The sequence below is a fragment of the Tinamus guttatus genome, unplaced genomic scaffold, assembly GCF_059628265.1.
Source record: "Tinamus guttatus ecotype Peru unplaced genomic scaffold, ASM5962826v1 Tinamus_guttatus_pri_ptg000356l, whole genome shotgun sequence".
Classification (NCBI taxonomy): Eukaryota; Metazoa; Chordata; class Aves; order Tinamiformes; family Tinamidae; genus Tinamus; species Tinamus guttatus.
Window position 1 is genome coordinate 5,180,754 of NW_028288890.1, and position 13,586 is coordinate 5,194,339.

Below are 13,586 nucleotides of genomic sequence, written 5' to 3' on the forward strand. Positions count from 1 at the left end.
AAACATCCCTAAATATTAGAGAGCTATCCCAATCTAGAGCAGGAAGAGATTATAGAAAGGCATTGGTTCCTGTAACATGCAAGAGAACAGATGCCAACAATTTGTGCAAAACTCTTGACCTTCTATATCTCTCTATTGAGCAGATCTTGATTTGCATAGTTTAGTTTCTTTTTTAAAAGAATTCATAAATGGTAGAATACATCCAGAGTTTGGATGTACTACTGAAGTGTGGCATCAACCATCAGAAGCTTTTGAAAAGCAGCAAGAAATGTGCATAGCACAGGACTCCCAAATGCACATAAACAAGCCAGGATAGAAAAATGCATACCTCAGTAATCAAGATAGCTATCAAAACAACCGCAAGCTTTCTAAAGCATACCACTTCCTCCGCGACAGGTTATCATTAAACTACTCTTTTAAAAATTGGAAAAAAAAAAAAGAGTTCTTGCCTAACAAAGACAGACAAATGATTTTATATCAAAGTGCCTGAGAGGTACTGTTGTGAGGAAAGGCCATCTTCATGATCTTCATGCTAAAGGATGTATTTTGAGTGAAACCTTTGCTCTCAAAAAAGCAGTACATACTACTCTTGAAGCAGTTCTTTGCAGGCCAACAGCTTTGCACATCAAATACAACCTGGTGCAGTCATTGAATATGAGTAATCAGCTGCACATGTTTAGAACTGTAGATTTTGATTGCCCTCATGTTTGTTAACAGATATCATTTCCATGCAAATCAATATTTGGCCATAAGAAAATAAGGGTGAGGTACTGGAATCTCACCCCTGGAACTGTTTCCAAGCTTAATGACTACAGGAAGAAACAGTATAGAAGAATATTATTAAGTACCAGTAATGGCCAAGATACACAGCACAAGATAGGAATTTATAAATTATGTAGTCAACAAGTAGTCACCCATACTGTGAACACCAGGGGTCTAATTCCTCAGCTATGTGATGCATGCACACCTTCAATGGCATCAAGGCTAGTGCTGAAAGAGCAAGGCCCAGCATCAGAAGGACTATTTGAGTTTGGAGTATTTTGCTCAAATGCAAATAAATCCCTCAAGTTGAGGTACTAACATGTTTCTGAAAAGGAGTGTGGGACAGGCCCAGGCCACACACCTCTGACACCAGGGAAGACAGATGACAGACCAGAACACTCCATCCAATATGCTTCCTTCCACTCAAGAGAAACAGCCCCAAAAAGCTGCTAGCTGTAGGGCATCCTTCTAGAACTGAGCACACCCCATACTGCCAAGTGGCCCTTGACCACCCTTCTGGCCTCAGGGACTCCATGATTGCAACCAGCTCCCTAAACCCAAGCCCATGTGAAAACCATCATCTGTGTTTTATAAAGAGACTCAATCTCCTAATTAAGGCCTGTGTGTCTGTAAAATTCATGATGAAAATGCCAGACTAATTCTGTACATGGCATCTTCTGCAGATAGGCAGCATGACTATAGAACAAGGCAAACCAGCTTGTGACCAACAATCTCATATGAAAATAATACCTGGCACATTTCTTCCACGTTTTTTGCAATGTTATGGTGAAACTTCCATCATCAAATTACAAGCAACATACAAAGAGGGATTTGGGGTATCGTTAGGCCAGGGTACATATGAGTTTTTCCTTTAACAAAGTGCCTCTAGGATTCTTGCAAACTGAGTTTTCTCCTCATTTGAGCTGGGGTTGGTTGAGTTAAATTGATTTTTTTTAATGTGTTTATCCTCTACAGGGACTTTTTTCTTAAATGCTGATTTGTTAAAATCGTGACCATCCAATACTCATTACTGAAATGCATGGAAGGCTGCCAAAAGAAGCTATGCCTTCTGGACTAAACAAGGGATTTATTACTGGGTAACCACAGCACAGAGTAAAAATCCATCACAAACTTATTGATTTAAACTGATTGTAAGTAATCACACACAATTTATATTAAGTGAAACATACTGCCATCTAATTTAGAGTAAGTGAATTGAATGCTGCTACTCTGAATTCTGTTTAAGAGCAAACTCTAATTGATAACCAAATAGAAATAGCTGAAGCTTTCAAAAACCATGAATAAAATATTCAGTTATCTCCATTTATTAAGTATTGATAGGTCATTTCAACCTATTTAAAAATAGTTAGACAGTAATCATAGTATTATATTTCAGCAGAGATTTATATATAAGCCTGAAGGCAAGTGAAATAGGATTGGACAAGTACAGCACCCACGGCGAGGAGAATTTGATACGCAGGATGCAGTTTCAGTGACTTCTACTTGTGCTTATTGTAGAAGCTTCAAATATCAGCTACTTTCCATGCAAAATATGATGAAATAAAGTCATGCATTTCACCAAAACATGCTTCTCATCTCCAGAGGAAGCATCTCAGGAAGAAAAACCTCATGGTGAAGCAAAAGTTATCACTACTGCTACACCAGATCTTTCCTACTACTTCAGATTCAGCGGATTCTACTGGTCACTCTCCTTTAATATGGCATATAATGAGAGCCCAGTTATCCTGGGCAGTATTACCTAGACTTATAGCTAATTTAACTACAAAAACAATATTTGAAGTTACTTGTTGGTCTTTAAAATGTCAAGGTTTAAGCAGCACCAGGAATAAAAACCACATACTTTCACAATAATCTCACTTAAACTCAGAAATTAATATTTAAAGCACTGGAATATATATTTAAGCTTTCCACGGCTGGCTGTGTTCAAGCAGTTCCTCATCGGCTGCTCACTTGCTGGAAGTAGAATTTCAAATCTTAAGTAACATTAAAAGCATAGATAAGGTGTTCAGATGACATCCTGATGATGGGAAAATAAACTTTGCTTATTTTTAAAAGCAATCCTCTAACACACACCACACAACTCGGATCCTCACCCTGCAACAGGCTGCACACAAGAAACACAGTTGCCAGTAACTAGCCTCATTACAACTCAATTAAATCCATTTGCAGAGTGCACTGCTAGACGGGGCCCAAAGGAATTTATGCTCCTGGAGCTTATTAAATTGCTGGATAACTTCAACAGGCAACAGCACTGCATCCAAATCATCATTTACTCCTGTTTGTCTAGTTAAGGCAGACCACCTGTTTGCTGTTATTTTTGCACAAGCACTTTTCCCATGTTTGTCCTCATCTCAGTAATTTGCAGAACCATGAAGAACTGTTTTAAGTTAGTTTTAACTTAGTTGGACAGTATAACACTGTACTTATTAGCATACGTTAGAGCCCATATTAGAAACTGCATACAGAAGACTCATCCTTACTTAGCTAGGAGTAGTTTCTGGGATATTATCCTCCCTTTTTAGAGATTTCAGCATTCTAAACTTGCAACTCAACTGAAGCCACAAGACAGCTCATTATATTGGGATCACAATCTATGGTAATTACTTCCTAGGACTTGACTAACTTTGCACATTTTACAGATAAGATAAGCAAAAAACTGCTGCACATGGTACTGCAGCTCTTCCAGTTGGAGTGAAAAGAGTTTATGCATTTTCCAAAGTTAGTACTTTGGAACTTAAACACCTCAAAAGGGTCTCCACTTTTCTGCTGCTCCTACATGCAGTAACACTTCACTTCCATGGACCAATGCCAAGTTGTACCAGCAGATGCCTCCACCCCTCAGGTACTTTCCAAGGAAGACTAAAAACGCATGAGAAGCTACTGCGAGAAACAAAACCTTTACATGCTCCAGTTTTCAAACCTGGGCAAAACTAAGTAATGCTTCTTCGGAGGCACTTCCCTCTAATGATGTGACAATAGCCAAAATGAATGTCCACCATTCAGAAACTCTTTTCTGGCTTCTCTTCCCAGATAGGGGCTCACCCAGAGAAAGGTGCAGAGCTGGTTTGATACTTTGCCTTGCAAAGTATTTATACAGCCACAACTTATAAATTAGCTTACATTCACATTTCCTGAGTTTGAAGGCAGAGTCCCAGGCTGGGGAGATGGTTGTTTGCAGATGCTGAGCTAGCCACAGTCCGGGGCTGGGCCTCCCAAGAGCTCCTGCTGTCAGCTCCCTTGCTCTTCATTAACTCAACATCTAGCATAGAGCAGGGGAAAGGAGTAATTAATTCTTTTCACTTATGGGAAAATTATATTTGTATATTCAGTAATAAAAAAAAAATAAAGTCTTCTATCAGAGGTCAGTTGCCCCAAAGGATGGAAATTAGGTTTTGTTTTTTTTTCCCTTGGGGGTGGGGGGAAGGGGGCCTGGGCAGGGTTGGTTTTTTTTTTTTTTTTTTTGGTCAAGTAATAGTTAAGACTGAGCAGATCCTAGCAGTTTTCCCAGCTATATTTCTCCCACTCATTGTCAGCATTGTTTTCATCTGGTCTCTGAAAAATATACACTAAAAAGGCACAGACAAACCCAGCAAAATTGGAGAGAGAAAGATTCAGTACCAGACACCAAGCACAAACCCAGGCAGGATAAGGAAAATATTGTTCCACACTGACAACTGCAGAATTAAGCAGAACACGAAGCTGCCTACACCAGTAGGCTATGTTTGTGCAAAGGGAAACTCTGCTCATTAATTTTTTCTCTGCCCTGCTCAAATAGCTTGAGTGGCCTTCTGCATCAAAACAGCTATTTTTATGTCAAATTTTTAGAGGAAACAGGAGACCCACCAGAGTCCAGAGGTTAAGCTGCTCCTCAGAGGCTCAGTCTCCAACTCCCTTTCCTCCACCAAGCTTTGACTTTATGCAAAGCTTTGGCTGGAACTGTAGTAGCTGTAGCCTCCTGTACTGCTACCCAGCAGAGCCACGTGAAGACCAGCAAAGGCAGGTAGGCAGAGAGAAGTCTCAATCTATTGGAAAAGTAGCAGGGAAGACTATTAAAAAAATATAGTTTAAAAAAAGCAAAACTGAAAATTCTAGAGTCCATGTGCATATGAACTTGCACATCTGCCTGGCTGTTAAAAAATAAAATATTTTTATAGAAATATCAGCATACATTGCCATAAGTGCTGGAAAGTCACTGATCATTCCAGTGAATCACTCTCATCAAGCACTTTTTGACTCTAGAGAAGCTGAAGACTTGCATGCTTTAGACACTGCAGCAGAGACTTCCACAACTCACCAGGGAATTTGGATGTTGAGCTCTTGCTGGCGGTCTGAACCCTGAAAGATAAGTGCCTCACAATATTTGCTTGCTCATGCTTAGCTTTCCCCAGAGCACCAAAGCTAAGCACCCAAATGACTAAGCACTTCCAAAAATCTGAGGCTTACAGCTTTGCAAGTTTCCTTACATCAGCATTAGGCACCTATTGAGAGGTGGGAGCACCCCACACCACCTCTGCTTCTAGGGGGTTGAGAATTCATGTAATGTCACAACAGGGATTAGGTATCAAGGGTGAGGGAGACTTTAACAAAGCTACTTTGAAGCCAAAGAAAGTTTGAGATTAAGGTCAAAAGCCAGAAATCAGTATTATCATATTGATTCTACAGGGTAAGTGCAGTAGGTGCATGAATCCTATTTAATTAGTTGAATGGAGTCAGATGAATGAGGGGGTGGTATTTGTAAAGCAGGAAGATTTCAGGACACTAAAATTAGTCAAAAATTAAATAGACCCAGAAGAACAGAGTGGCAAAATTAATGTTCCAGCTCAATGGTACGCTAATGCCTACCTGCAGCTTGGAAAATGCACTGGTGGAGCTTGCATCCCAAGAACCAGAACAGATGAGGCTTTTCACAAGGGAAAACACTACAGTGTCACAAGTTGACAGCTGAAGCTCATCTGTTAAACACCCTTGCACTTCTACAAACTGCAAAGCAAGCAAGCCATCCCCACTGCAGAAAACTAGCTGCCTCAGACAGCTTTATTAACTTGCACTACAGCCCATAAGTCCTTAGTGAATACTCAAGCAGTCAGATCCAGCAAGGAATTAGGAAAATAGTGAGGAAGGAAGAGGGGAAGCCAGACTAAGAAAAAAACCTAGCAGACAAAGAGAAAGGAATATTGCAGTTATCAACATTTAAAGCAGAGAATCAAGCTAGTATTGCATCAGTCCTCACATGTCCCTTTAAAAGACACCATGAATCAGTGGACACTTGCATCATGGACAAGAGGAGCAGGAAAGCATTCCCCCTAAAAATTAGGGTCAGCTAGGTACTCCAATATTAAGAAAACTTTTCTTAACGAATATTTTAGCTAAAGCAACTGAAAACTGACTTATACATGACTATATTACAATATTCTCACACTGAGCATTTTGGCTTTTAAGTTTCATGTGCAACTGGAAAGTAAGGCAGAAGATAAAGGAAAGTGTTAGGAAGGACACCATCTCTTTAGAGGATTAGGGATCAAGTTAACTGCATATTAGAGATAAAATAGCAGAGTACTTGTCTTCAATAATAAACCATAAGGCATTGAGATACACAGCATGATTAACTTCTTGCCATTACTGCTGAGACAGCAACATGGTAGTCACATAGAAACATTAAGAATACAGGGCGATTATGTTAAATTTAAGCAAATTTAGGGCAGACAGGAAGTGCTACATTGCAACCCAGAAGAGCCAAGTTTTTCTTTGCTTAAAGAGAAAACCGAGCATATATAACATCAGAATGAATTCCTCCCTAACAGGAGTCACTCATGGTTTGAGGTGACCAGATTAAAACAACACTGTGTCCCCTCCCTTTGCTTAACTTAACTTAATGATAACTACTGCATTAACACATTCATAACAGGGCCTCTCAGAACTCACAATTCATCTGGGTACTTAATCTCTGGAATAAATAGTCTACAAAGTAGGGAGGAAAGGTGGATTTGAGAAACCAAGGCTCAGGTCACTTCCTCTGTTACCAGCCCCACACAGACTCAAACTTCGTTTAGACTGGGTTCCTTGTTCATAAAAAACATCTCTTGCAAGAATCATAAAGAAAAAGGTATTAACATCATTGAGGATACTAAGTTAACAGGGACTATTTTATTTATTAGACAAAAAAGATTTTTAGTAAAACCCAGTACTTACCAAGTTTCCTGGCAATAAATTTGCTGCTCACACTACTGAAGAGAAATCAGTTTTCAATGGGTAAATACAAGTTTTGAATTATTCTTCATGATTCCATGAAACTTTATTCTGGAGTTTCCTTATCTGGCTTAGGGTAACTGCCTGAGAACAAGAAAGCAGAGGAGTCGGCGCTCCAACCCTGCTTTTTCTCCACGTTCTGACTGCTTCTGTTGCCTATGAACAAACACCTACATGCTTTCTCCCATACTGTGGGCATACACACAGGAAAAGCTCCCCAGAAATATAAATTAGGCCATAGCCTTGTCTATAGTTTCTATCAAATGCTTTGTAAAATATCTCTTTCCTATCTGAAGGAAGTAGACAACACTCAAACCACTGAAAAAAACTTTTGCTCCAAAGCCATTACCTTAACTAATATTGCATTCCTGTCTCTGTACAAGCTTGGTTGCCTCACACCTGATCAACATGCTGTCTTTTCCTGCCTTAAATAGAGTCTACTACAGGTAACCCAGATTCAAGCTTACGTAAATCCAGGTAGCTCCATATGGAAACGCTGAAGTCATCATGGCATGGCAAGCAGCAGATGCTTTGAGATAAAGTACCTGGTGCAATAAGCAGGGTTTCACCTTCTTGCTTGCCATGTCTTCTTTCTGGAGTTGTCTGAGGTCCTAAAGGTGGTTCCAAGGCTATGATGTGCGTGTGGTATGGTGGAGGACACTCAAAAGACAAGCATACAAGCTCAGGACTTGCTACATGTGGGGAGTTTTGTGGCAGTCTTTAGGCATTAAAACACCTAAAGACCGCAGCTGCAAACAGGGCTTAGTACAATGTTTAAATGTTCGGAGTACCAAACTGTGCGTTACAGAGATACCACCAAAACACACAAGATGGAGTTAGAGCTGCTGAGAGCTTTCTAGCAAAACCTGGAGAAAAGGCATTGAATAGAAACCAGAATACACCATGGAAGCAGAGCTTTCAATATCAGTTTCTCCACAACCTCACCTCATGGGTTGTAGGGATTTCAAAACAGAAAAAAAAGAAAAACAGGGTAGAGCAGGCAAACTAGTACCTACGCAAGCTGGCTTTTAAACTAGAAGACTCCCCCAGGCTAAGTGAGAGAAGCGGGCCTTTGGTCAAATTTCAAAGGAAAACTAATGTCATTAGAAACTGCTTTGGCCTCCTCTAGACTGAGCAGTGTCAGTAATTTGGGAACCTGAAAGTCTGGTTCCTGCAAAGATCAAGACAAACTGTGTCTCAGCAGCCCTCAGCACCTTGGCCTGCTCTGCATGCCCATGGCTTCCAGGTCTCATTAGGGGAGAGCTATGTGCTCCTCTCTGAAGCTGGTGAGGTCCTAGCCCTTTGCTTGCTCTATTGGTGAGGAACTGCAGAGCCTAGCTGCCCAGGGCGTAGGGAGTCAATGCTTCATTTTGGGGTAGACCCCTTCAAAGTGCCATTTCCTGTCTTATCTTTTGAAGTTATCGGGATGGCTTCGTTCACCATCCGGAAGAGAACGTGCTGGTTATTTTCCTAAGTCTAACAGGTGGAGTTCTCACTGCTCACAGCCTCCTCTACAATATTCAAGGATGAGTATGGAAAACTAGGCTCATTTTCATATTGGCTAAGCTCTGTAATCCTGCGAGTTTGCTGAAACTGAAAAGACAATAGAGAGCTCCATAATCCCAAACTGGTGCTACTGCCTGATAGCCAGTTTCTCTTGCATTGCACACTTGGAATAAACACGCAATAGCCTTGCCAAGTGAATCAAATGGGTTATTCCACCCTAGCTTTTCTAACAGTGTTCCTAGTAATTCTTTTTCATACCTCTGACAAATTTAGGAACTCCAGGGATTTCTCTGATGCTCAGCAAAGAGTTTAATATTATTTTGAACAGATCTCCAGCTGCCTATAGGACAGAAAAGATTCACAAGTATCAGCAATAGAATCATAGAATCATAGAATCATTAAGGCTGGAAAGGACCTTTGGAGATCATCTAGTCCAATCCTCCTGCAATACCTTAGTTTGTCTTTAAAATGCCTGCAGCTTCAGGAATTCACATCACAAAGGCATCTTAGCGTGTATCCAAATGTTCTGCTACCTATAAATCATTCCTGCCCGTCAGTCCTCCCCCTTAGACAGTCCTCAGCACCTTCCTGAGAAAGATGTACGTGCTCAGGAAGCATCGTACTGACAGACTGATGTTTAAGGACAGCTTTTATAACCATTAGTGAATGGGGTGTGCTTCTTGGTTGGTTGGTTGGTTAGTTAGCTGGTTTGGGGTGTTTTTTTCAACTCCAGACCACAAACCCATTATTTGCCAATAGCTAAGTTACTCAAAGAAGACTCCAAAATTTCCAGAAGACAGACACATACCAAAAAGAAGAGATAGCAGCGGATTGATCTTTCCTCGTAAAATAAATAAAATAAAATAAAATAAAATAAAATAAAATAAAATAAAATAAAATAAAATAAAATAAAAAATCTAGTATTTTAAAGAAAATTCAGACCATCCACACTCATGTCAACCATCACATATGTTGTTTTACCTGTCCACCATCTTCTCCCCTGAGTTTGTATTTGCTAGACAGCTTTTTCCTGTCCCAGTGAGTTCAAACTTGCAATATGGTGGTCCTTCATTTGAGCACATGGGACATGTTTAAAGTAAAAAATCAGACACATAATTCATAGTTAAATAAAATAAGTAAAATAAAAAACAGGAAACCAAAACACTGACTCCTACCCTTTTCCCACTAACACATTTTAAATAAGATTAATCTGCTTTTGATGATACAAAGAGTCAGTAATCTTCCAACACTGGTAAGTTCAGTGCTACAGAACTGTCATTTTATTTTGCAGTTGAATTCACAGGTTCAGCATAAAGACACTGCTTAATTCACACACTAAAATGCTGCAGGCACTCATCACATGCAAGGTGTTTCTGAGGTGGAAGTCAAGGACATTGATGACATAGCCCTTCAACAACAGGCAAATTGAGTCTTGAGTATTTGGGTAAAACTGCAGCTAGCAATGATATGTGCATAAAAACAATATCCATTCTGATCCTGCAGTAATCCAGCTGCCTGAATTTCATCTAAGTATTCAAATAGAAAGGGATTCAACTCATGCTAAGTTTATGTGAGCGTGTTTTCCGTTTTATTAGGCAGTCTTGGGGCCATTCAGAATAAAGTTTGCTAAGACAAAGCTACAGAGACAGGTTGCAAGTTCACGTGGCTCCAAAAACATGGAATCTAGACTTAGCAGCAACATAATACTATTGCAGTCTCTAAGAGAATAATTCTTCAAATCCGATGCCCACTTTGAATATAGTCCCTCTTAATTCAAATCAACCTAAAGATAAAACTAAATAACCTGCCAAAGCAGACTTACTGTGCTGCTAATGGGTATTACCAAATATAATAATAATAAAAAAACCCTACAATGAAATCTGTCGTATAGAGTTTCTAATAACACATCTAAAAAGCTCTTCATGGCGGGGTTGAGGGGGTGATATCCTTTTGGAAAAGAAGAAACAGATTCTTGGTCTAACTTGCCTAAAACTCCCCAGCAGGCTAGGAAAGGAATCAAAACTCAAGTCCTACAGTCTGCTGCTTTGAAATGTAATTTTTACGGTTTCAGTCATCTGAAGAAATATGCTGCAGAACAACACACACTTGGTTGCTCTCCAAATAAGTGGAATGAAGACAAATTTTACCCATAATTTTGCATAATTTGGCTGTATCCCCATAGTACCAGGAAGAGCATTGCCTGGTATCACCCTGGAGATCTGACAGATGGGGGTCAAAGCTGGACACATTTCAGTTAAAAACAACAATGAAAAAAAAAAAGCCAAAAGGCCATAAAGCTCCTGCTTTGTACCGACAAGGTGAAGAATGCAGTCCTTCAGGTGCTGAGACAGAGCTCCCCCTGCTTAGTGGCACGGTGAGAGAAAAGGTCCCTGTCATGGCACATCACGGTCCTACCGTCCCTCCCAACACGCTGCTGCGGCTGGCAAGCATGCACTGAGCTAATGTCTGCAAAAACATTTTCTACTCAAAATTGCCTTCTTTTTGTCTTGTTGCACTTATTTTGTTCCCCAGCATCCTCTCTTCCTTATCTGACGTCAAAAACAAAAGGACAGTAACCATTAGGTATTAGGAAGACGTGAGGGGTGAGAGAATATGGATGGTGAATATTTAAAAGAGAGAGAGGAATTGCAGAGGTTTCTTCCCCTTCTTGAAGAGATTTTTAATCAGGATTCTTATTTTAAACCAGTTCTGTCTGCAAATGCTGACACAGATATTTCTCTCTAGTACCTTTTCTTGTGGTGGGAGCTGTCTGAGCAGTCACCATGAGGCTGTGCAGGTCACCAAATGCAGAGGCCAAGGCCAGGTGCCTCACTGATGTCACCTTGTCTCGAGGCAACTGCTCTCTGCCAAACCTGTCTCTGATCCTACAGCCTGGGACAGCCCCACGTCCAGATGATGGCAAGATGAGAGATCTGAGCCTTCTAGTCTGCATTTATACCTGCAGAAGGCCTCCCAGGCCCAGAAACACAGGGGACAACAGGTCAGAGGTAGTGGTAGAAACAGAAAGGAGATTACTATGGCTTCTGCTGACAAAAGAAAGCAAAAAAAAAAAAAAAAAAAAAAAAAAAAAAGGGACTCGCACCAGCCTGTCACACTTACCCCTTTTCCTGTCACTTCTTTTATCCGTCATCACCAGGGTCTACTGATGTACTTAGAGCTGGAGCATTTATTTATCCAAATAAACTCAGTTCTAGATCTTTCTTACTCCAGCACCTTGAGGGTGTATAATCCAAAGCACAGCATAGTCCTTTTTGGCTTGGACCTGGAGCCGGAACACGTGGGGCAGGACGTGGGGCAGTGATACCAGCTCTCTGCAGCGCGGCCCAAGAGGCGAGAGTACCTGGCAGGCACTAGCAATGCTGGAACTGTTTATTTTGGGAGGATATTTGTATTTGAAAGGGGCAACAAACAAACCAAAACCAACCCTAAAAGATACACCAAAAAAATGGCAAGGCAAAACAGTTCAAGAAGCCAGTCTCTAAGACATCAGCTATTCCACCCCAGCCCTTCTCAAAGCAATAGGAGGAGATGAGTTGACGGAGGACAAATCTACTGTCACAGTCCCGCAATTTTGAGAGAGTATCTCCCTCTAGTGTCCAAAAAAAAAAAAAAAAAAAAAAAATCTCTTTTCGACACCCTGACAATGAAACTTGCAGGAGGATTCACACCTGCAGGATGCACTGTGCACAGAGCCCCTTTTCTCTCTCCTACACTGCCCTCTGCAGCTCCTCTTCCAGCTGTACGTGCATCAAAGCTGGCCTCCAGTTTGCTTCCTGTTGTACCTGGTGTCCCTTGGCAGGGACAAAGCAAGCACCAAGTGTTTGTGTTCCCTGATGGTCTTTGAATAACCCTCCCCTTGACTGTACCCATCCAGCCTGGGTTGCTCGGGCTCTGGGACCCCAGGGCAAGGGTGGGATCGAACACAGCGAGGTTGAAGGCCTTGAACTGAAGCGTAGGAGACCTAGATGATTTCCTAGGGCTCTCCTGCTACCCTCTACGGTCTTGTAAGGCCTCCTGCTGGCCTCTACAGGCTCATGAGGAACTCTCTGGGGTTATACAGGCTTGTGCTGGACTCTACTGGCTCATAGCAGGGTCTGCGGGTCTCATTCTGGGCTCTATAGGCTTGCACATGCTTGGGGAGGCCACTACAGGCTTGTATAGGTTCATGGCACCCTCCTGGGCTTGTATGGTTATGCTGGTCTCTATGGGTTCATACAGGATTCTGCCAGCTCTATGGGCCCCTAGGGACTTGTGCCAGAGTTTTTGGTCTACTATGTGCTCATGCAGGCCTTTACCAGCTCCTGGGGGTTTGTGCTAGCCACTAACAACCTCATGTAGGCTTGTGACGTACTTTATGGGCTCATATGAGTTCACGCCAGCCTCTGTGGGTTCATATGACCTCATACGGGCACCTGCTAACCTCTATTGCCTCCTATGGTCTCATGCCAGGTTTTACAGGCTTGTACGGACTCTTACAGGCCTCTGCAGGCTCATACAGGCTCATGCTAACATCTGTGTGCTCAAACCTGCTCTTGTTGGTCTTTACAGGCTCATATGGGCTTGTGCTTGGCCGATATAGGCTCGTGCAGGGTTGTGCCAGGATCTGCATTCTTGTAGAGTCTCCTCTTGGCCTCTATGTGCTTGTAGAGGGGCTGTGCCAGGCACTACAGATGCTTAGGGACTTGTGAGGGCCTCTACAGGCTCATACAGGCCCATGTCAAACGCTACATGATGAAAGGGGCCCATGTCAGGCTGTATGAGCTCATATGGGTCCACGCTGATCTCCATGGGGATATATGGGCGTTTGCCAGGCTTTCCTGGCTGGTACAGACCTAAAACAGGTACCTGGCAGTGTCATGTGCCATCATGTGGGACCTGGCCTTGACATGCAAACAGGGGATGAGGGCACCATGTCATTCTACCTCTTCTCTCCCATTGAAAGTGACCTCTCTTGAGAGTCAGGAGGGTGACATGACAAAAGCAGAGGTGAACAGGGCTATGCATAGACCAGGGTTACCTGTGGGCCAAAT